This window comes from Peromyscus californicus, unplaced genomic scaffold (genome assembly GCF_007827085.1).
Source record: "Peromyscus californicus insignis strain IS unplaced genomic scaffold, ASM782708v3 Scaffold_8__1_contigs__length_139910024, whole genome shotgun sequence".
NCBI classification, from domain to species: Eukaryota; Metazoa; Chordata; class Mammalia; order Rodentia; family Cricetidae; genus Peromyscus; species Peromyscus californicus.
The window spans coordinates 130,569,130-130,591,112 of record NW_026294606.1 but is presented as its reverse complement, the minus strand read 5'-3'; the positions used below and the strand labels follow the sequence as shown (position 1 = coordinate 130,591,112).

At 39.3% G+C, this 21,983-nt stretch overlaps 1 protein-coding gene across 9 annotated transcripts in view; it reads left to right on the top strand.

Annotated features, from left to right (window-relative positions):
- The window catches only part of Inpp4b (inositol polyphosphate-4-phosphatase type II B), a 789,997-nt gene that overhangs the window by 335,876 nt on the left and 432,138 nt on the right, over positions 1-21,983 (top strand). For all 9 annotated transcript variants that reach the window (XM_052726853.1, XM_052726856.1, XM_052726854.1 and 6 more), the window contains one exon: positions 14,921-14,984. The gene's annotated coding sequence lies outside the window, so the exon portion shown is untranslated. The remainder of the gene's footprint in view (positions 1-14,920; positions 14,985-21,983) is intronic.

Here is a 21,983-nt window from a genome sequence, read left to right as displayed (position 1 = left end):
TCTGGAGTTTTGGAAGTTGTTTACAATGTACTTTCTGTTTACTTAGGTAATATTATATCCTTCTGGGGTCTTTCATATAGTTGAAGACTAGAGTTATAATTTTCCTTGGTTTTAAGAAAAGATAAATTAGATATGAAACTTTAGACTCACAAATATAGGATAGATGATAAAATATTTTCTTTAAATTTTGCCAAATACAAATAGACTAGATATTATAACTGTAATTTTTGCTTGATAACTGTTTGTTATATATAATTTTACTATATTAAAGCTAAAACCTTCCTTTTTGATTAGATTGAAAAGGGGGAGTGCTGGGGAATGTCTTTCTGTATGCTGTGAATATATGTTGTTCCCACTAGTTAATAAATAAGCTGCTTTGACCTATGGAAATACAGCTTAGAGGCAGGCAGGAAATCCAAGTAGAGAGAAAGGACAAAGAAAGGTGGAGTCTAGGGAGACACCAGCACCGTCAGGAGAAGCAAGATGTGAAAGTACTGTTAAGCCAAGGCCAGGTGGCAGCTCATAGATCTGTTGGGAGATTTTTAGAAATGTATCACACACATCCTGATTTCACTAAATCTGCTCTCTCCTCACAATTGTGGTGTGCAATGTTTTTAAAAACACTAATTCACTATACAAATCTTCACATGTTTACTTATTCACCAAATAAATGTCAGTAATTCCTTTAGACATACAAAAATATAGTAAACAGCTGAAAAATTAATTGATATTTTATATCAACAAAGTGCAACATCACAAGCCCCACCATATCATAAATAATCTAATTCTAAAAGGAACTGAGGAGAATAGTCCTTCTGGAATGTTTAAAGGACTTTCACTGAGCTGATAAAGTGTCGGCAGGTTGAGCATGATGAAGCAGTATTCACAGAGAAGATGTGAAAAGTCATAAAACAAGACTAACTCCATGCAGAGACCTAACAAAGAAGGAAAGAGGCAGCAGCTGAGCATCCCAGATGAACTTCTGTGGAGCAGGTTATCTTTAGTTACACAATTATGGAAACAATCCCTTTGGGAAGAGAACCTCTTTTCTCCTGGCTCCTGATTTCTATTCTCCAGGACGAGTTAGGTGCTTGTAGTCATCATCTCCTGATTGTTCTCTGTCTTCATGTGTCTCACATGCAATGTCATGAAAGCCCTTTGTGCACTTCCTTATGGAGATGTCCAGCACTGATACAGACATATGCATGCTGCCTGCTGTGGAGCATCATAAATTCATTGTGATAGGAGATGGGCAGCTGGCTGACTGTCAGAAATCCTTGCTCTTCTAGAGTTATAATACAGATTCTCAGCCTCATATTCTCTGTCCCCTAACTGAACTATTGGAAGTACCCATTTCTGTCCAGTAAATGTCCACTCTGTCTCACCTCTCATCTCTCTGTTGGATGCACATATACAGGGTGACTAACGGAACTTCTGGTGATATAGGATTCTCTCTGTCACTCCAAGTTTCTGAAAAATTTCAATAAGCACATTCCTTCTCCACCATCTTCCTTTTAAAAGCAAAGTTAGATTTATGAGTAAAGGGCTTAAGTGATTGAAATTTCATAGTTAACTATTACTGAAAAATGCTACTACCCCAGATTAGAAGTTATAAGTACTGTTGAGTGAGTGGATATGGGGCCAGGGTTCCAGCAAGCTAGAGAACTACATGTGTTGCCCTCACTGATGACTACGTAAGGTTTCTCTAGTTTTAGGTGGGGCAGCTCTTATTTGAAAGCATGCAGAAGATGCATCTGTTGATTTTCAACCACAGAACAGAAGCCACACCTAAAATTATTATTGCAGCTCAACTGATATTTCTGCTTATTGGTTGAAAGGAAATCACTGACTTAAATGAAATTATGTTGATCAATAGTTTATGGGCTTATATTCTACATGATACATGACTTAAGAGTTCTAATCTTTATTAGTATCGAGCTATCAAAGTTTGTGTTTGGGCCACCTAGAAGGTTCCTTGGGCAAAGGTACTTGCCACCAAACCTTGGTGACCCAGTTTGATTCCTGAGACCAATGTGTAGAAAGAGAGAAGGGACTCTGCAAGTTGTCCTCTGACTTCCATGTTTACTGTGGCACATGTGCCCAAACACATACAAATCTGCACACACACACACACACACACACACAGAGTAAAAATTTAGATAAAAATGGGCATCTAGGTTATTGGTTTATGTGTTTGGTCTTGGAGATCCAACCCATGGCTTCAAGCATGCGATCCAAGCACTCTACTAATTGAACATCTCAGCCTTATACATTGTTGCTGAAGTGACTTCTACACTTTGAATTTATAGGTCATAAAATTGAGCAGAAGTACCTGTACTGAGAATCAATATCACTAAGTAACCATTTTTTTCTTTAGGGGTTTTTTATTTCACATTATTGATGACTTAAGAGTTCTATTCTTTATTAAAAAAAACCCACAAGCTATCAACATTTAAGTGTCTTTGGGCCAGTGAGAAGGATCTGTGGTTAAAGACACTTTAGATTTTGCTCTTAAATCTGGCTAGCTGCTTCAAGAAAAACTTAAAAATAGGCAAGTTTCCCATTCCGAAGTTCAAATCTTTGTGTGTTGTATTGGATTTCAAATTTCTTTTGAAGTTACAACCCAGGGAGAGCAGAAACTTTGTTTACTTCATGTGGATCAAAGAAATGAGAGCTGAGATCTGAAGAGATGGGAGAGAGTGCACTGGTTGGCACTTCTGTCTTTACTTTGGAGTAACAGGTTACCCCGGGAAACGGTGGATTGGCAGAGAAACCCGTATTTGAGTCTCTTCTGAGCACAGAAGCTAAGCTGGGATTTTAAGAACTGATATGAGAGTCTCAGTTGGGGATGCAAAGAATGTTCACAAATGGCAAAAGCACATTTCCGAATCTGTTTTGGCTCAGTACTGAAGAACAACTGATCTTTGGCAGCGTGAAAAGCCTTCTGCATCCCACACAAGGCCCTGGCTGGAGAGGAACAGGTTCTTACTGAATCTAAGGAAGTAACCCACTGCCATAATCTGACAATATTTGATAATAGCTTCAGTTTTTGAAGAGGTATTTATTCATCTAATAAGGAAAAAAACCTAATTATTTACTTTAGCTTAAATGAATATTTTTCTTTTTACCTTTTATTGAAAATGGATTTTCTTCCTCACATAATATATCATGAGTTTCTCCTCCCTCTACTCCCCCAGGTCCTTTCCTGCTTCCCCCCATCCCAATGCACTCTCTTGTTGTCCCTCACTAGAAAACAAACAGGCTTCTAAGGGATACTAATACATTAAAATATAATAAGATAAAACAAACACAAACACATCAGAATTGGACAAAACAATCAAACAAGAGGAAAAGAGCCTAAGAGAAGACACAAGAAACAGAGACCTACTAATTCACACACTCAGGAATCCCATAAAAAGTAATAAACTGGAAGCCATACTGTATATGTGCAGATTTTGTGCATACTACCTCAGTCTCTGTGAGTTCATATGAGCTTCGATCCTTTTGATTTAGAGGACCCTGTTTCCTTGGTGTTCTCCATCCTGTCTGTCTCTTACACTCTATCTGCCTCCTCTTCCCTGGTGTTTCTTGATCCTTGAGGGGAAGGACTTGATGGTGATGTCCCTTTTGGGGTTGAGTGTTTCCAACTTTCTTCCACTCTGCATGTCTGTTTGTGGGTATCTGTTCCCATCCGCTGCAGGAGGAAGTTTCTCTGATGATGGCTAAACAAGGCACTGGTCTATGAGTAAGTCATTAGAAGTCATTTTATTGATAAGGTTTTATTTGTTTGCTTGTTTGCTCTTGTTTGTTTGTTTTTAGAGCATAAATAATTGTTTATTTTTTCTAGGTCCTTGGCCTATCTAGTCTCAGGTTCTTGGGCACCCAAGCAGTATTTGTTATGGGTTCCATCTCAAGGAGTGGGCCTTAAGTCAAATCAGATATTGTTTGATTACTCCCCCAAGCTATGTGCCACCATTGCCCTAGCATATCTTGCAGGCAGACAGTATTATAAACCAAAACATTTATGACTAAGTTGGTATTTATTTTTCCTTTTTGGTAGCATGCAGAGTATCTTCCTGTACCAAAGAGGCTAGAACATAGAAGTGAAGGCTCTACTTAGGCGTCAGCTCTACTTCTCCATGTTCAATGAACTGTGTAGGTGTTGCTTTTAGCAATGTGGTCTTGCTGTCAGTTTATGCAGAGCAACTTACAGTCTTGGCGACAGCCCAGATTTTTGGGGGTCCCAAATGGGACCCCTTTGGCCAACATCTCAATTAGATGTAGGTCTATCCCAATACAGGAAGCTTCATTTAGTAACAAGAGGTGGTAAGTTGGGGCTCTATCTCCCCCTTTATTTGGCATTTTCATTTAGATTCTTTTCATATATGTATATACTTTAGGAAGTTTCTACTGTGTTTGGTGTCCATACTACCCCTCAAATGTCCCTTAATTTTAGTTGTCTTTCCCCATATTCCCTCTCTAACCTCTCTTTCCCCTTTCCCTCCCCACTTGATCCTCCCACAAGCAAGTCCCACACCACAGCCAGCCATAACTATCTATTCTGTTTCCCCTTCCTAAGGAGATCTATCTCCCCCATCCCTATCCATTGCACTATACCTAATGTCTGTGATTTTATGGATTACAGCTTGGTTATCATTGACTTAAACAGCTAATATCCACATATAAATGAATACATATCAAATTTGTCTTTCTGGGTCTGCATTACCTCATTCTAGATGCTTTTTTTCTAGTTATGTCCATTTAAGTGTGAATTTCATTAATTCATTATTTTTTAATGGCTGAAGTAATACTCCATTTGGTACCACATTTTCTTTATCCATTCTTCTGTTGATGGACATATGGATTGTTTCCAATTTCTGCCTATTATGAATAGAGCGGCAATGAACATGGTTGATGAAGTGTCTCTATGGTAAGATGAAGTGTCCTTTGGGTATATGCCCAAGAGTGGTAGAGTTGGATCTTGAAGTAGATCAACTCTCATCCTCCTGAGGAACAGCTACACTGATTTCCACAGTGGCTGTACAAGTTTGCACTCCCACTAGCAATCCCCAATTGTTCCCCTTGTTCCATATCTTCGCCAGCGTGAGCTGTGACTTGTTTTTATTGATTGTAGCCACTCTGACAGGTGTAAGGTGGAATATCCAAGTTGTTTTGATTTGCATTTCCTTGATGACTGAGGATGATGAACATTTCTTTAAGTGCTTCTCAGCCATTTGTGTCTCCTCTTTTGAGAATTCTCTGTTTATATTTTCAACCCATTGTTGATTCCTTTATTTGTTTTCTTGATATCTAGCTTTTTGAGTTCTTTATGTATTTTGGATATTAGCCTTCTATTGGAGGTGTAGTTGGTGAAAGTCTTTTCCCATTCTGTAGGCTGCTGCTTTGTCCAAATGATGGTGCCATTTGCCATAAATGAGTCTTTTAACAAATTGTTTAACAAGAGAGATCCAACAAATACAAGGATCAGCATATTTGTCCCTCTCAATTCGTCAGCTAGTACTGGGGAAAAAACCAGAGCCTCAGTCATTCTAAACCATCTGACCGCATGTGTGGGCTCCTCAATCATTTTAATTAACTGTTCTTTTAATTTTGACAATTTCATACAATATATTATGATTATATTTACCTTTTCTCTTTTATTCACTCTTTCTGAACCATTTCTTCTTCCTGTCTACTCTCTCTCTCTCTCTCTCTCTCTCTCTCTCTCTCTCTCTCTCTCTCTCGTGTGTGTGTGTGTGTGTGTGTGTGTGTGTGTGTGTGTGTGTGTGTATGTGTGTGTGTATGTGTGTGTGTGTATGTGTGTGTGTGCATTTACATGGGTGTGCACACATGCAGTGACCCACTGCTGCTGTGTTCATGACTGCAATGGCCATGTCATATCCAGAATAGAGAATTTCACAGTGCTGCTCTTGGCTCTTATATCTCTCCATCCAACTCCCATGATATTCCCTAGGTCAATAATGTTAAACAAAAATTTTTTCCAAGAATCAGAATGTGAAGGATTAGGGATGTAGCTTATTGGTAGCAACAGACAAGACCCAGGATTCAGCTCTTCCTCCCACCAAACAATAAGAGACAGAAAAATCCCTGATCCATTATCCATTTTACACCTAGAGAAAAGCTTTGTGATAGACAAACATCAAGGCATAAAGTGTCTGATTTGCTTCTGGAATAATAGTTCAGTGAATTCAGTATTATTGGGGGTGACAGTCTGTCTGATCTGGGCACCGAGTAAAGGTGATTCAAACAGCAGATGTGTGACCAGACACAATGACATATGATGATCTTTAAAGGGCTTGCCTAGCCAGTGAGCCTGAGCTATGCGTAATGTTTAAAATAATGCTGCAAGCTGCTGATAAACATATTTTTCTTTTAATAAGTGATCCATATTTTCAAGGGATATGAGAACGTTTGAAAAGTAAAATGTAAAATAAAATTCCTATTACTGTACATCTGAATAACTATGTGCTTTAGTATAGCCACAAACAAACAATCTATTCCATACTTTAAAAAGTATTTTTCATTTGAAGACCTTCAGGAGGGTGAAATTATCCAACAGCGACAGTTGTGGTGCCATGGACCTAATGCACTGGTGGTACACATGAAAATGTTTTCAAAATTGAAAAAAAAAATCCTTTAGATTGGAAATTACAATCATTATATAATGTATCTTTAAACCAATGCACTTATCAAGTGTGTGTGTGTGTGTGTGTGTGTGTGTGTGTGTGTGTGTGCGTGCGTGCGTGCGTGTGTAAGAAGAAGGGTATAATGAAGGAAGAATTGTCTAGGTTTCAGAGGTAGGCCTCCCTCCTAGGAGCTCTGTGTCCAAGCAAACCTACATGATACCTTTTGGCTGCTTCTGGCCCATGGGCTTTTGCTGAAACACCAAACACAATGCCGGAGGGTTGAGCCTCCACTTCATTGCTTCTTAGACTTGGCAGAGGTACTGCTTCCCCAATAGCCAGACAGATGGCTTCTGTGAAGCATATGTTTCTGAGCTGACTCTGGGTCCTATGACATCACAGGCCCAGGCCACATGCTTGCAGTCAAATGCAAGAAAGAATTAGCAATGGGTTTGTGATATCTGCCTTGGTTATTTGTGAGCAGTGGAACCTTTCCAGACATAAGAAGAACACCTCACAGATTCCACACAGCAGAGTGACCACACTGGTCTATCTCCTACAAGTCCAGGTATTATCATCTAAATGTTGGGTGTGGATAGATTAGCTTCTTTCTTAATAACTGACATAAATACCACAGTTGCATTCATGAAATCTTACTGTATGGCAGGTCCTGTTTCCACCACTGGAATTGTCTGATTTTGTTATTCCATAAAGAAATAGCATCTGAGGATTAACATGCTATTATTATTCTTCCATTTTATAGCTAAGAAACCTTACTAATGTATTACTAGGGACAGAGGAGTGAGGATGGGTTATCGACAGTCTCACTGGCTCCCGGATACCATTCTCATAAAGGAGAAAGACAATTTTGAATATTATGTAGACTTAGCATTGCACGATGAGCCTTTGTGAATTTTTGACTTTTATGAGTCAAAATGTAATGGTGTGTAATGGTGATAACAGTCAACTAAGTCAATGTAACACACGTTTGCCAATATTTCTATATTGTTAATTTTTAGTACATTCTAATCTTTCATATTTAATACATACTGCAAAAATTCTTTATATTCTTTCCTTATTTTTTTCTTTTTCCCTCTTTTATTTATTTATTTATTTATTTTTTGTTTTGAGATGGAATCACATTCTATAGGCCTAGCTGGCCAGCAGCCCACTCTGGATAACTTCAGTACTGCGGTTAGCTTTTCCTCAGACTTTCAAATGCATGATCAAGGTGTGAGTGGCCACATCTGTCTGTCTTACTTCCCCCTTATCTTTATGTTCTATCTCTAGAATAGAATCTTCTAATTAGAATCGCATGAAATTGCCACATTGAAAGTGTGGACATGGGTTTTCTGAGAAGCCATTTTCTGGGAAGCCAGGGCTACACTTTTGCTTGAATTACCATGAAGAAACAATTTCACAATCTCATGTTATTGTTCAGCATACTTATTCCAAATGTTGACTGTGGTATCTTTAAGGCCATGGTGAATGCTTGACAATCAGTTACCTAAAATCATGTTTGATAGATGTTAAGATACAATGTACTTGTCAGGGGCATCATCTACTAACCACATGGGGTTTGAATGGTGCTCTATGTTCTGGTACTGTGGCAAGAACACTTAGAGACTATGTTTGGGGATGCAGGAAAATCACTGTTCAAAGCAACCCCCCCCCCAAAACTTCAAATGTGAACATTCTTCCTTGCCAATATGTTAGATGAACTGTTTGGGCCATTGCTTTACTGGTTATTTCCTTGGGTACTAATGAGGTCAAACACTCTTCCATTTGTTCATCAAGGAGTTGGTTTTCTAATTATAAATTTTCCTTTGACTGCTTAACTCTTATTGTTAATTGTTTATTTAAAGTATATTTTGATGTAGTTGAGTTATTACCGATAGCATCTACTTTTATTTTGATATTTAAGCTACAGGAGTTTTTCTCTAATGTAATGTGCCAGACATTTTCTTTGTATAAGCTTAAAGATTTTAAAAGTATACTTGGTCTCTCTAAAATTGTATGTAAATAAGCTACCTTTACTTTTATTTTTATTTTGGATTTCCTTGTGTTTGCCTCCATAATACACCTGCAATTAGTATCGATGCCTGCTGTGGGATGTTCTGTATGTCAAATGGGAAGTGCTGTGGGATGTTCTGTATGTCAAATGTGTTGCTGATTAGTCAATAATTAAAACACTGATTGGCCATTGGCTAGGCAGAAGTGTAGGCGGGACAAGGAGGAGAATAAAGCTGGGAAGTAGAAGACTGAGTCAGAGAGACACTGCCAGCTGCCACGATGAGAAACAGCATGTGAAGATACCGGTAAGCCACGAGCCACGTGGCAAGGTATAGATTAATAGAAATGGGTTAATTTAAGCTGTAAGAACAGTTAGCAAGAAGCCTGCCACGGCCATACAGTTTGTAAGCAAAATAAGCCTCTGTGTTTACTTGGTTGGGTTTGAAAGGCTGTGGGACTGGCAGGTGAGAGAGATTTGTCCTGACTGTGGGCCAGGCAGGAAAACTCCAACTACAGATGCCTAATAGAACATACTTGATTTTAGTTCTGAAACTTAGGCAATTTTTTCAGTAGCTACTAGACAATTCCATCCATGGCCTTTGCAGTCCCTCTTTTAATGATCACTGAATTTAAGTTTTCTGTCCACTTCCATGCGCTCTTGTGTCAGTTTCAATTAAGTTATACCGAAGATAGCAATTAATTTGGCCCCCTCCAAAATTAATGGGAGGACAAAGCAACTGTTGTCATTTTAATAAGTAGCATAATAAGCATCCATCAGGTGCTCTGAGTTTGTCGAAAGAAAGAATGCATAAGATAGTAAGTATACTTGAAGAGATTCCCATATTGTGCCACTAATATGTACATCGCTTTCAGAGCTATATCTGCACTGTGGTAAGTGTTGTGTTAAAAAAACATATTTTATCATTAGTGCAAACACATCTTTCTAATATCCATATTCAAAATTTTCTTTATCATCCACAGCTTCAATGAACTCGAGAAAAATTTAACAGGCTGTAAAATGACTCCCATTGGAATTTTTACTTGAATTGCATTAAAAATAGAAATTAATTTGTGCAAGAAGTGCTATTTTCATTGTGAATACTTTCCCACTCATGCATGCATTATGGCTCCTTAGTTCTCTTTACAGCTTTTTATAATTTTATTTACACTGCTATTCATAATTATTGTATTGATTTTGTTGTTACTTCTGTAATGATTCAAGTTATTGTTGCTACTATGGGAAGTCACATTCCTATACTTTGAATGATTTACTTTCTATTTATTACTGTTACATAGAAAAGTTATTATTGCAAATTTACCTTGCACACTGGGAATATGCTTGAGTTATTTTATTAATTCTATCAAATTTTTGTAGTATTGTATGGCTGAATTAAGACCACTCTGAGCTTAACCTTAATGACTGCTAAATTGCACTTTGCTCTTAAAGAGGATGATGGAAATTAGACTACAATAGTAAAATTTTAGAAAGTTGCTCTTGAAACCAGAATTTTTAACTTTATTTTAGAAGAGGTTGATTATAATAACATTTAATAACTACATATAGATACCTTGTAAAGCAGATATATAAATGCCAGCACTTATAGGGAAGAGAGGTTTGATTTTTTCGGGACACCAGAAGACTTCTGTACTTCAAGATCCCCTGAGGCACCTGACATGCTCTCTCCTGGACCACTGAGCACTTCTCAACTCAACCCTTCTCAGCCCCTGTTGTTAGCATATCCCAAAAACCTTCTACTGGGGAGGGAGGCTCTTCCTCAAAAGTCACCCAGGATGTCTCAGGTCAATATAAACACCTGAAACCCAAGTGTCTTCCATGGGGCAGCGTGACACAGGCACAGACCTCTGCAGAGTTGGCTTTGGCTTCATCCACATAATTCCCACACTCTACTGTAGAATGGAAGACTGGTTGTGATGAGCATCCTATCATCCCCTTCAGGACCACAGGGGGAATAGATACAAAGACCAAAGAGTGCACCGACTTCTATAATGGAAGAAGGAATCCCAGATGGTGCTTTTTCAACCTGTTTGAATGTCCCACATTCTAATCATAAAAGATAATGTTCAAGCCAGTCTAAGACCCACAAGTTACTTATAATAGAATTTTGCTGTTTGTTTTAAAGAAAACTTTTCTGTTCTAATTCATGGAAATTTGATAATTTATTGAGAAGGTAATGATGAGTGTAAAATGAGACTTACTGTTTGCACTAACTTCTTTGGGGTGTTTATTTAGGGGTTTTATAGCCTTCAGGAGATTAGAGCAAATATTAGTTCTTGCTACATGATGGGAGCCGACAAGTGATGACTAGCGCCGCAATGGGAACAAAATGAGCCTGAAAGGTTCAGGCTCATATAACACAACTGATCTTTCTGCACCATAGAATCTTGTTCTTTGGACTTACACAACTGTCCTGTTTATTTAAATGCATTTATCATTACTGTGTAAGGGCTTTCCCTTGTGTATGTTTTTCCTGCATTTAAAAAAATCATTTAAGGACTTGATGGGACACTATATAACACGTGAGAATGTGTTTGTCTCTAAACAGTCATAATAGACTCATCACAATTTTATTTATTTATTTTTTAATTAATTAATTAATTAATTTATTTATTTATTTTGAGACAGGGTTTCTCTGTGTAGTTTTGGTGACTGTCCTGGATCTTGCTCTGTAGACCAGGCTGGCCTCTAACTCACAGAGATATGCCTGGCTCTGCCTCCCGAATGCTGGGATTAAAAGCGTGTGTCACCACCTCCCGGCTTATCACGATTTTAAATGTAATGATATTCAGGATATGGACCAGCCATATGCAATATGTACAAGGGGGCACAGTGTTAATTTCTGGGTTGACTTGAAATGATGGATAACCTGTGGTTTTTTCAAGTTAGGATGAAGCTGCCATCGCAGACACACAATGATCGTGATCAGTTAGGCCAAAAGTATCTTTTGCAGCAGTGTCTACCCAAATAAAGCTTAGCATGCCAAGCACACGACATATCTCAGGGACTGGTGAAATACTTTTTGTTTTGCATCTACTTAGTGACTGATTGGTGGGTTCTATTTTCTTCATTGTAACTTTTGTCTAATTTCTTATTATGAAAATTTCTAGCACTTACCTTCAGAGCATTACTGAATCCATCACACTCAAATTATCTTAAGAGAATTAGGGATGGAGTATTTTGTTTCTTGACTTAGGCCTGGTTTGATGTAATATTTACCCCTCTTGTAGTTTAATTAATTGTCTAAATTAAAAACCATTTCCCACTGGCCTTCTGTATCAATGGATTCTACATCCTTGGATCTAACATATTTTTTTAATTCTATTTGTACTGAAAATTCCCATATTTTCTTCTTATTATAGTCTAAACAATATAGCACAACAATTTTCACAGCATTTACCTTAGGTATTACTAAATATGATTAAGATACAACTTAAAGTATAGATAGGCTATTCCTGGGCTACATGCAAATACGGCATCACTTTCTTGAAGCAACCTGCAGAGCTTCAAATTATGGCATTCAGAGTATTCTGGGAAGCAGTCTTCCATGGATATCAAGGACTGACGGGAATGGAGAGAACTGATTATGTGAAGGGGAGATCTTATGTTGCACCTGCATCACTATCAAGACTGGAAGAAATTTGTTTTTCAAGTATTGTAACAGTTAAAGAATATATTTAACTCAATGAAGCATGTTCCGTTATTTTATTAATTCCTGTAGGTCAAACCTAGGGCATTGGCACATGCTAATTCATTATGATTCTTATAGATAAAATGAAATACTTATAGTTAATAGTGAAGATAAAATTTAAAAGTTATCATTCCTATTGTAAATACAAGGAATGAGTTAAGGTGGCATTTTAAAATATACTTATGCATGGCATATAAAAAATTCTATGACTGAAAAACATGGACGACAATATAGAAAAATGTCCAAACTTTTGATCAAGATCATTGTGCTAGAATTCAAATACTGATTCCAACTGACTGTGAGGATATGACTGTGACACCTGACCTTTCTTTGTTCAATTATCTTCCTATACCTGTGGGATAGTAATTCCTAAGCCAAAAAGTCCTTATGTCCCCCAAGTTCACCATCAGGCAAGCACTAGACTCAGAACAGCTACACAATCTTGACATGTTTTATGAATGAAACAATGCAGACTTGAAGCCATGGAAGGAGAAGGTTCGTGAAGCTGACTTTTAGGTATTTCTTTTCAATGGAGTCATGCCCATGCCCAGAGCTTTCAACAAAACATGTAACCCAGATGAATTGTGGAAAACCAGGAGAATCTATCTGGTCTCTCAGCTCCAGAATCCTAGCTGAGATTAGTGATATGAGTCTACAATGTGAATGACCCCAGCTGCCTAGACGCCAGTGTCCCTTTCCCTTAAACATTAGGTATTCATTCTATGCCATGCTTTGTAATACACTTCCTTGGTCACCTGGAGCAAAAAAGACCAAGGCATTGCATGTACCAAACACTCTTTTAAAAATTAATTTAAAAGTTTCATATGCATGTCCTATATTGTCATCATCCCCACCCTGTGTCCAACTTCTCTCCAACTCCCCGACTCCTTCTCAAATTCATTACTTCTGTTCATCCCTGGGGAAAGACTGATACTCCCTCTCCCAGTACCCATTAATTACCTGTAGCTCTTCCTCAAGGAGCGGGGTGCTGTGAGATTGTCCTCATCCGTATTGGTGCGTCAACTGGTGTTGTCTTTATTCAGGTCTTGTGTAAATAACCATATTGCTGAGTTTTCACACATGTAGTTCCCTGTCATATATAGATGATATATCTCTCAGCAAATGTCCTGATCCCTTGGCCCTTACAATTTTTCTGGCCCCTCTTCCACAGTGTTTCTTGCTTCACATGTAGAATGCCTGCAGTAGATGTGTTACTCGGGGCTGGGCACCCGACTATCAGTCTCTGCATTTTAACCAGATGTGGCTTCTGTAATGGTTTCCATCTACTGCAAAAAGAAGCTTCTTTGATGAGGGGTGAGAGCTCCATCCACCTGTGGTTCTAAGAAAGAGTATTTACAACACAGTTAAAAATTATACTGACTCAGGAAATGGCAGTAGTGGATTCTTCTGTAGTCCCCATGGACTCAGAGCCATGAGTGTTTGTCTAGGTTTATAGTGCAAAGCATAAAGTCCCTCACACTGAGTGCACCTAATGTCCAATTAGACAATTGTGGATTACACCCAAGATACAAGTGCCAGCTTACACCTGAGTGTATCTTGTTATGCTGCTCATTGTCGTGGTTCTTGGTGTCATAGCTGGGTAGGATTATTGATGTTTTACTCCCTTGACATCTATATAGGACCTTCTGGTACTGTGAAAGCTAGTCCTTAGGAAGAGGCTTTTGAGTTGCATCTAGCTAGGTTTCTTCAAGTCCTGTGTCCAAAGTGTATGGTGTCTTCAACAATAGAGATCCACTTTCAAGTTCTGGGAAGCAACCAAGTGTGACAGTCATGCCTCTATACACATACACTTGCACAAACACATGGGCACATTACATAATTCCATGTAAACACAAAACAGTGCTATCCCTATGGCTTTTGTTTATAGAACCTGGAATAACTACAGAAACCAGAAAATTTAAAAGGTGCTACAGTGTGAGGGGAGAAGCTCTAGAGAGGGGAATAGGAAGACACGGATGCTATGGATGGGGGAAAGGGAAAATGGGTAGAGGGCTTTAAGAGTAAGGAGGACGGCAATACTAGAAGAGGAGAGATGATGGATAAATGACTCCATGGTCTGAAAAACTAAACACTCTTAACAGACTGTTTCAAGAGTTCAGAGGTCATGCCCCAGCAGCCAACTAAAGGCTAATCCTGAGACAGGCTTTCTTGGAATGTGTTGGGTTTGGGTAATACAGACCTATTGAGCTGACCTCATGTTGGCCCTTGGTTATAAGGAATAAATAAGTTAACCTATGTAACTTAGAGCAATGTCTGGCGAAGAAGAGAGCCAGGCATGTATGAATAGGAAACAAGGGGCAATGGCAATTCTTCTAGTGAACTTTCTGAGCTGCAAGGGGCGTGTTAACCTGGACTAGAAGTAAACAATGTTCTATGGACAGTGTGATGGTAAGTCTGCCATATTTGTAATGCTGTTTGTTGGATGCATATTAAATGATAGTATGTGACATTTTTATGGAGATTTTATTATGGTAAGTGTTTTTTGTGTATATGTAACACAATATTCTAAAACTTTATTCTTTTTGTACTTTATAGAGCCATAAAACCAGTGAAACAATAAGCAAACGTCCAAGCTGTTGAAGAACACAACATATATCAGGTACAGGAATCATTCTCCATATATTCGTTACGCTGATAACTATTGAAGCATATTGCTTCTTTATTAACAAACTATTTTATAGTTCTGCTATTTTGGTGACCTAGATAGGTGTGAGTGTATATTGAAAGGTAGTTGAGCATATTCTGAAGATAAATTAATTGCTTTCTTTATAGTAAATAATATTTTGGGGCTTCAGGTACACTGGATATAGACAGAAATGTGAAAATTAGCAAATTATCATTACCCATGAGGAAGCGACCTCTGAAAGGTTTTTACATGATGGAACAGAATAGCCATGTCCATTCTTGCCTTTACAGGACTTGAAATCCAGTGGGGGAAACTTGGCATAAGAAACATCCATATATGAGAAAAGTTTATGATGACAGTTATTAAGGAAAAATGCAGAGTTCACTATGGCAATACATTGAGAAAGAATGAAGAGTCTACTGAATTAGCATAAACAGTATAGATTTTTCTCTGGTCTTTTAAATTAAGACTCGAAGTGTGAGAATGAAGATATGCAGGCAGATTGAGGAACACTAAATAAAAATAAAAGGAAGAAGAGGATGAGTACGAGGAAGAGAAGGAAAAAAAGGAAGAGAGGGAGAAGAAAAAAGGAAGGAGCCCCTTCCTCCCCAGGGAAGGAAAAAGACTAAGAAAGAAGATAGAAAAAATGGGGTCACACAGGTAGAGACAGACAGGAGATAAGTCTGCGATGAAGATGGAAACTAGTCTGGCATGGCAGGGCCTTAATATCTATCCTGAGGTGTCTTTGGACCAGTTTGCCTTGGTCGATTTTACCCTGTGGTTTTTCTGTTGATGTCCTGCCGACAGGTGGTTTCAAACCTACCCCTTCCCCTAGTCTTCACATTTCGTCTCCAGGGGAAGCAGAGTGAAAATGGGTCACTGCTGTGTAGAGAAGTGGTCAATGTGTTCATTCCTTTGTGTTACTTCCCTGTGATATTCTGTATAGCATGGTTTGAAGTAAAGAAAGTTTGGAAATGTCTGGACTGAAATCTGCAGGTGCTTGAAGCACAGATGAACAGTGCAGATTTTTAGACATTATGCAAAAAGCAGAATTAACGCACACACATGCATCTGCACACATATGTGTGCAGACATGTACATGGATATATAATTGTGTGAATTTATGTGCTTTGTATTTATCTTAATATTTCCCAAAGCTATTCATTGGATTGTAGTGTGAGCAGCTCCAGAAGACTGTCTTGTGACCTGTTTTATGATATTCCTTTACACCTGGGTCTAGGCTCCCTTTAGGTAATGAGGCCCATTTCATATTTATGCATATTAAACTAGTTCAGGTAGATTTCTAGGATCCAGATAATTCAAGCCAGGGTATCTGATTGCCACAGTGGTTTAGCTTCATCGCACACAAGATTCTTCTTGACCTAGATTATATGGCTAGTTGCTTCAAGTACTCAATGTATTTGAAAGTGAAGACGGCCTGAGGTGGCAACAAGGATCTCTGAATAAGAGCTTAATACATAATTTTTTAGCATCAGCATTAGCAATGTTAATTTTTAAAAGTCAAAGCAACACAGGAAAACCACAAAAATACTGTTTGCATCTTGACTAATCTGACTCATTCCTTTCCACCAAAAATGCTTATTGCTGATTTTTAAAATTCTCGTATTTTAAGTCCACCCCACCCCACCCCACAGATCAAGCAACCCTCTTGCATCAGGGCCAAAGAGAAGGGCTGGTTCCTGGTTCAGTATGCTAAAGAATGCTTGAGTAAGCCGGGATTTCCTACCTGAGTTGATGAAGTCCCAGGGATTCTGAGATCTAGAGTTCATTTACACTCTATGAAGAGGAATTTAGCACTTGTGGAAGAAAGGTCATGGACTTTTATAGATGAATTCAACATCTTTCAATTAAATTGATTATTATTTCAAAAGAAGAAGAAAATCACAAATAATTCCCAAAGCTATGTTTCATCCTCAGAAAGACAAGATGCAGCTGCCTTTTAATTATCCCTCCTGTCATTTGCTTTCTACCAGAGATGCATTTCAAATGTGGAATCTAATTAGAAATCTTAATTGAAAATAGTTTTTTCAACAAAGAAAAGAAAGCAACATGATTGACATGGAAGCACAAAAATGGTGAGAAAACAGAACTAGTGATAGTCCAGCCATACCGAGCAAGCACCAGTCTGGGCCTGTGGTGGCCTCCGGGAAGCAGCAATCTGGATGCAGTCTGAACTACACTGAGGAGTTTTCTCAAGCAATTCAATTGTCTCATTCTCCATAGCTTATGATTTCCAAAGCTTTCGTTGTTTTGGTCAGGAAATACAGTAGTCTTAAATTCTGAAGCCTGGGTTCATTGCCAGCTCCCACACTTTCTGTGCTGTGCTGGACTCATTGGTAACTATGCTCTAAAGTTTTTATGCATCTCCATCATTAGATTTTCTAATCTCATTTTTTCAGCACGATTTCTATTTTGTCTCGTGTCTCCACTTACATATTGTCTGATGCTTAGCAGCCAACCTGGACATCCAGCTGTAAGCACTGGAAAGAAGAGGAACAGTGGGAAGTAGAACAAGAAAGGATGCTAGCTTTGAGACCACATACCACAATATCTAACACCGAGTGTCGCCAAGGAAAACATGGAGACTTGTGTTTATTGATTCTGTCCAACAGAGGCAAAGACTCAAAGGCAGATTTATTGATCTTTTCATTCAGACTGATTCTTGCAGATGTTATAGATCCTTCTATGCAGGATGTAAGCTCTACTTATAGTCCAGGCAGCATGTTGCCGAATTACACAGGACACTTTGAATGTCATTAGGTGTGACAGATGCTCAGTTAGTGTCTGGTTCGTTGAGTGACACTGTAAGCTCTCAGTGTCAGGGAAGAAATAACCCCACTTGTACTATCTTTTGGATTACAAACCGTGCCTAACGTACAGTGAGAATGAATCACAGCCTCCTGTGAATGACTCTGTTAGATGACATCACATCTATTTCCTGCTTCCCTCTTACTGGTCACTTCGCTAACATCCATGCACAGTCCACATCCTTAGCCTCTGGTCTTTGTTTTCATTCCAGATACCCCATTCCTACGGCCTTCCTTCTTCTTTCTCTCTTCCTGTCACTCTTTCCCTCTTCTTCCTTTTCTCTGTCTCCAAGCCTTTTAAATTCCATCAGACTCCATATCCATGTCTCAGTGCTGGGTGGCCCTTGAGATCGTCATTTCACTACTTCATTTTTGCTTGGTTTTCAGAAAGTATGTTCTATGGGACATCTCTAGAATCTGAGCTCAGCACAGAGCCCATGACAACCAAGTCACAGGCATGCCCCTGCCTCTTTCTTTCCTCTCTCTGCTGCATCCCTTTGCCCTTTCCCACCATGAGAATGGACCTCTAGAAAACTTGTGACTTGCTTCCATCCCAACTTCTGTGCTGCTGGAGGGATGATTTCAGGCTGTGAGCATCAAGAGGAAAGTCCTATCAGTTGGCGGTGTCAGGTGAATTGGTCTTCAGTCCTCCCTCCATATTCCTCAGAGCCAGGAGCCAGGCCCTGCCACCCAGTGGGACTTTAGTCCTCTGAAAAGTCCCTGCATCCTTTTCTTTATGTCCTTCCTTGCTTTATGAGTCGCGTGCACATGATGCTGAGAACTAAGTCTGTGCAAATGCTTCTCTACTGCCCCGCTTCTTGTCCCCTCAATACAAAGGGTCATAGAACAGTCAGATGAAATAAACGCATCTCGCTTTAGTGGTCCTTCAGCATCTGTGGGTGGCATGCATTCATTTGTTCCTGGTCACTGGGAAGGTCTTTCGTTGTAGTAGTCCATCCTGCTTCAAAAAAAATGATACACTGAAAACTTAGTGCGTGTTAATATATCTACTTGTTGCCATAGTATAATAAATGGGAATTACCATCTTCCCACTATGCAAAAACATAACCCAGGAGTAGTATGTGAAATGAATTGTCCAAGAAGCCAGAGTAAACAGAAGAGGCTTGGCAAGCTGGGCTGGTAGCTGGCTTCTTATGCACTTGCTGTTTCTCTCAGTGAATGATCACAATTAGAGGTGCTATGTGAGAGGAACTTTAATACACACATCAGACTAATACAGCATAAGAGAATATAAAGAGGCCCCAGAATAGCAACAAAAAGTAGTCAAACAAAGGTGAGTTTATAAGCGCAATAAAGGGATAGACTCTAGCGAGGAAATGCTCACAGTACCTCTGAAGGAGAAAGGAGTCAGGGGGTGAGGAAATGCTCACAGTACCTCTCAAGGAGAAAGGAGTCAGGGTCTCTACATGACAATGACAAAAGCATTGGGGTGCTGAGCCAGGCATGGTGTGCAGAGAGGGGTGCAGAGAGAGGGGTGAGGAGAGAGGGGTGCGGAGAGAGGGGTGCAGAGAGAGGGGCGTAGGCACAGCTGCCATGCCACTGATGCATTGAAAACTCAGTGCTCTGGAAGACTGAAAGGAGACTCCTGTTTGTACTGTGCACTTCATGTGTGCTAAGTGCTGATCAAATGCACAACACACAAGTAATAGATGTGATACTTCTTCTCCTCTCTTCTCCTTATGCTAAAACCAAAGAAGTCGGAAAACTGAACTTCTACAAGCTATCAGTGTGGTGATTCCCCTGCAGACTTTTCAGCAGGCATGGGAAAAAACAATCCACAAAGAGACAGAATGAAACTCAGCTCAGCCTGATTTTATTATAACTGGTGTTGGACCAGGACTTCTAGAGTCCAGCCCAGATCATTTTACTTTAGTCGTATTTAAGCACAGCACAATTTTTGAAGAAAATATTCAGATAACAATTAACTAAGCTCCAAGTGCACGACAATTTAAGACATGTTTACATCGAGATTCCTTACAAAGTACATCTGTCTTCTTTCACAAGAATGGGTACTGTTGACTCAGATAATGCCCAAGATTTGGGGTCTAGGGAGCTTGAATGAGGTAAACACCTGTGGGTGTCAGGATTGGCCTGGCCCTAAGACAACACAGAAGTCACTTAGGCTGTTGCAAAGCACAAGTGACCTCACTCCTAAGAGTGGGTTTTAAGGTCTAAAAACAATGCTTAAGATTTAGGGGGAAAGGTCTTGAATAAGTAAAAACATGAATTCTGGGAGATATGGCAGAACCTGTCTCATTAGATGCAGAGGATCAGGTTGTAAAGGACATGATTCCTGGTGTTCCAGGCAGAGCAGCTTCTCATCTCATTCCGTTGAAGAGGTGAGCTGTGAGTTTAATGTTCCTGGCTTCTCCAGTGCTCATCTGTGTGCACAAGGCTTTTGCCCTACACATCAGGAAGGTAGGCAAGAAGCTGTCGAGAAGTTTGCCCATGATTTTTTCAGTATTCAGGCGTAAATGATGGAATTTCATCGTGTTTGAGTTCCCAGTCCCCCAGTGTTTTAGTGCCAGACATTCATTTCTGATCACAGAGGACAGTCATGGCATAGAGGGGCTTATTAAATCAACCCATGACGTGTTCTCGCTCTGTGATGTGTCCTAGATGATTGCATTGGATGTGCTGGTGGGACAGCGGCCTTGAACTTCCCCGTGTGCTTCTGGTAATGTTCTACCCATCGTGTGCAGTGACAGAATTTCCTCTTGTAACATTGCACATTGCTTGTTCTTATATTCATGTAGGATGGCTTCACTAAATAAATCAAGATGAAATGTGTGGTTTGTACATCTTGGACAGGTAAGAAGCCAGCAGTGAAAGAGTGTGAGATGTGTCTGCATTAGGCAGTGGAATGAGAAGGGTTCGTGGGCCATGTTATATTCTTTGTCGGTAACCTCAGGCACTCTGTGAACTTCTCTGGAGAGCTGAAGTGAAATTCCAATATGTACATTTATTCTTGCTTGCCATCATAAAAAGCAGAAGATAACATTTTAATTAAATCTGTTATCTGTCTCACTTTAAAAAATTTAAATTTCAAAAGAAAACTAGCAATTCATCACTAGAAACTGCAGATAATTTAGCCAATACTGTTTAGAACCTGAAATGTATCATCACAAGCAATTCCATCAGTTCTGTGAATTAATAACTTTGATGATGTCTGCATTAGGAATGCCCCGAGGATATAATCAAAGCTTCAACTTTCATTTTGCTGAGGCACATGAGATCTGAGTGGCCTTGGATGCTGGATGTGTATATGTGACTGCATTCACAAGGATTTTGAAACATCTGCCACTGCTCAGGTCCCACTTCTCTAGCCTTCCCCTTGAGTACATACAAAGGAAGGAACAACCTTATCATCTCTGCTCTTAAGACAGTGGACATGGGTTGCTAGATACCATATGCTTGTAATATACAGTTCAAAGAAAAGTATCAGGGAAAACCCTCTGTCATTTAAGTATGGACAATAAGATCTCATTGTTGCCTTGAGTTTAATTTTTAAATTAATTTTTTTATTGTTTGAAGATAACAGAGGAAGCCATTTGACAACCAGTAAGGATTCAGGGTGCTACCAATATTAGCCATTATGTTCAATTCAAAATGTAAGAACAAGGGCTGCTGCTAAATTGTGAGAGCACTGGCCTAGCCAGCAAACAGCCTTGGCTGCTATTCTCAACATGAAACAAGCTGGTGGTGCCGGCCTGGAATGTCAGCGCTCAGGGACGAAGTCACAGGATCTCAAGTCTCAAGGTTGTTCTCAGCCATGCAGTGAGTTCAAAGTCAGCTGAGTACAGGAGGCCCTATCTCAAAAACAAACAACAAACTTTGCTGTGTGATAGCTGTTGTGAAACCATATTTGGGGTTTCAGGTTTTGTGTATTTTTGTTGAGTAAAATCCAACATAACACAGGAAGCTGCTGTAGAAAAATAATTTGTAAACTTTCAAGACTTTCTATCAACATTGGATGGAAATTCTTAGCCTTTTAGATGGTGTATAAATAGTAGCCAGGAGTGTCACAGGTGAAAGGAGGAAGCTACAAAACTCATTTTAGAAAAGTGGTTCTCAACCTGTGGGTTACGACTCTTTGGGGGTTCTGACGACCCTTTCATAGGGA